Below are 3,365 nucleotides of genomic sequence, written 5' to 3'. Positions count from 1 at the left end.
GTGGTATTGTATGACTACTTTTCCTGGAACGTAATTTCAACATTACATAACTGAAGGGAAACAGGACAGCTCGTTTAATTAACAATGATTTTCGATTACATGGTAAAGGTGGGGTCTATTATATTAATTAACACGGGGTTTTTTATTCCGCAGAACACAGCTTAACATCCTGTTCGAGTGCCAGGAAAGAAGAGAAAGAACTTGTGTCAGCTTTAATTTTTTAAAACACTCGCTGTAACAATAAATCTCTCTACAACAAAACTTTTTCCGCTAAATATCGTTTTAAAGCGATTTGACTGTATATTATTTTCTTACCATTTTAGCCCATGCTTCTCTTCTGCATATCTTAAGCTATAGAAAAAAAAGTAAATATTGAATTTAATTTTATGTTTTGGAAAATAAAATAGTTTCTTCCCATATACATTTACCTTTTCGAATACGTTTTTTCCTTCCTCATTGCAATCCTCAGGTTCTATTGGCTAAAAAAAATTGTAAGAATTCCAAATATTTTTTAAAAATGTGTAAATAATTAATTATTTTAATGTTTCCAAATGAATAAATTAAAAATTTACCTGTGTTTTGTTGTTCAATATTTCTTTACATTTTTCCTGTAAAAAGAATAATTATATATACAGTATATATATTGGCATAACCCTCAAATTTTATATTTATAAACTTTTGAATTAACAACATTAGCTATGTATGTCGACGTTGCTTCGGCATTTGACACTCCACGTGGCAAGCCCATCTGAGCGAGGCGCGAACTCACGACCGAACTCCTACTGTTCAGGGAACGGAACCGCTTGACTACTGGTAGGCCAAAATGATCTAATATGTACATTTATCGATTTCAGTATTTACAATAATGAAACTTCGAAAGAAAAAACTTTGCTCGAATTAATGTTAACGGGGATTGGGGATCCCCTCCGATATGTTTGTTCCGTAGACTTAAATTCTGCATTTGCCACTTCGCCACGCCTCAATTATTGTACCTTTCTGAAATTTGTCTTCAGTGGCATCACCTATAGGATAAGATCTTTAATTTGATACCTGAACCGTATTTTTAGCCATAGTGGTTTACTCAAACTAAGTTGGACAAACGGAAACTGATTTTCAATTAATATATTAAAATATATAGAAGATATGAAACAATGCCCGAAATCAGTCGTTCCTTATGTTTTAATCCAACAAAAATGACTCACAACAGCATCAGAAACAATTAAAATTTTTCTAGGTAGCTACGTCAGACCCTTATTTAGAAAAGATCAGAAATGCTTCAGTCGTTCATGCCCATTGTTTCAAATAACGTAATTCTGTTTTATTATTTATATTTTTTGAAAAATATGCAATTTTTAACGTTTAAATTTGGAGTATCTCCGTATCTTTTTCTACATATATTATGTTATATTTCTAAACATTTTTGAGAGTGGACCTCAAAAACCCCGATCTGATAGCTACTCATACCTATCCACCCATACTATAGCTACGCCCTCGAGCTAAGTAACGAATGACATACCGCATTACATATGAAAAAGAGAATGGCATTAGTTTGTTTACTTATTTATTTGTCACTAGAAGCACCCTAACTGTAAACTTTATTGTGTTTTTCAGATGAGGGCTTATGTGCCGAAACCTCTGACAAAGTTTGAATAAATATTTTTGCTGCCAATTGTGTCTTTCCGTGAGATGAAAACATAAGAAACCACTGTGAAGCCATTAGAGATGATAAAAAATCAATTATTTTTAGATATATCTCCATATATTATTTTTTAGACGTGAAAAACTATATAACTTACTGAATGTTCTTCGATTCTCTTATCAATTGTGTCATTGCCCTATATTTCAAATTAAATGTTTCATTATTTGAAATTGAATTCACATGCATATTTTTCTTAATACTTCGTATAAGAAGATAAGTAATTAAAAATTCATGCAATACCTACCATTCGAAACTTATCCACGTTACATCTAAAGAATCTCTAAAAAATATAAAAAATAAACATATGTAAAATTTTTAACAGGTTAGTAAAGTCGGCGTTTATTCAAATTGTAGTTAAATGGCTCTGGGTCCGAACCCAAGAGTGTTCGTTGATAGAATAAGTGAAGAAAACACGAGAGCAATCTGTTAAAGAGGGTGCCTTGGAAGAGGAGTATGCCTTTTGTTTAAGTGTTGGATGAAGACTTGTAGAAATCCACAAGGCCAATCCGTTCGACAGGTGCGAACCCTTAGACCATTGTTCGTTGGTTTTATCTACTCGGTAACTGTATATAACCTCACTGATATCTAACAATGGTGTAATAGTCACGTTCTGAATTCGATGAAGAATATTTTAAAGATATTGAACAAAATGGCATTTTTTAAAACTTTAGCAATTAAATCTTAACGCTTATACCAGTGTTACCGGCGTTCGTCTTCGGCGTTCGTGCTGCTACAGTTGTACTTGTTTCTGCTCCTCAATTAAGTGGATTTTTGTGCCAGGACCTTTTGTAATACACAATTGAAACAGCTAATCATTCCAAAGCTACCGGTATGAAAATTACTTAATTAAATTAATTAGGGGGAGAGTTAATTAACTTTAAAGTTTTGGATTTTTGATCGGACCTAGTGGAAGGGGGATTAATTTTCGGGGGTGGCAGCAGGGGGTTCGTCAAAAGGAGGGAAGTTTTAGAGGTACCTAAAACTAGCTGGCGGTATAATAAACATTTAACGACTTACGGGAGTTTAAACAAGATAGTATTACAGCCTTTGAATTACAGTATTTTAAAATTAGTTATCCACCAAAGAGTGATACCTGTCTTACTACTACTACTACTACTAATACTATACACGTTTTACCTGTGATTACGCAAGCATTACCGTTTGAAAATTTTCTTCTCCTTTTTCTGGAGTCTCAGTACAACATTCTTTTGTCTGAAATTTGATATTTATTATGAAATACAACATATCAAATAAGTATTATTAAATTCAATATTAACATACAATGTTTTTCATTTTTTCTATCTTCTCCTTGACTGAAAAATGTAATAAAACATGATAAATTTTTCAGAATGTATAACACATAATTACTCTATAAAGAAACTTACACTGATGTTTCCGGTCGTCGTCGCCGTTGACAGTGCACAAGAACAAAACAGGAAAAAGCAGAAGGAACTTCATTCTGGACGAATATTAGGTGGATGGAAGGCAAACTGCAGAAAGTATTTATTTTTCTGAAAGAAATATAATGACGTCAATGGCGTTTGAGGCAATTGGGTAATTTTAAATAATTCTATTATTTCATACTGTAAACAGGACGTAGTATTTGTTCAGTTGATCTTCCTGTTGTGACGTACGTATTCGAAACAAGTAATATTGAGCAAATCTA

At 32.7% G+C, this 3,365-nt stretch overlaps 1 long non-coding RNA gene across 1 annotated transcript; it reads right to left on the bottom strand.

Moving 5' to 3' along the window:
- Positions 1–309: 309 nt before the first annotated feature.
- Positions 310–1,836, bottom strand: LOC136980320 (uncharacterized). Its single transcript, XR_010881536.1, has 4 exons — positions 1,797–1,836; positions 573–608; positions 429–479; positions 310–351 (listed from the first exon to the last, which is right to left on the bottom strand). It is a non-coding gene; the product is annotated as an uncharacterized lncRNA (long non-coding RNA).
- Between the last annotated feature and the right edge of the window lie 1,529 nt (positions 1,837–3,365).

Source organism: Centruroides vittatus, unplaced genomic scaffold (assembly GCF_030686945.1).
Source record: "Centruroides vittatus isolate TY-2023 unplaced genomic scaffold, ASM3068694v2 contig_693, whole genome shotgun sequence".
NCBI classification, from domain to species: Eukaryota; Metazoa; Arthropoda; class Arachnida; order Scorpiones; family Buthidae; genus Centruroides; species Centruroides vittatus.
The sequence above is the reverse complement of the archived record's forward strand: the minus strand, read 5'-3'. Positions and strand labels throughout refer to the sequence as shown.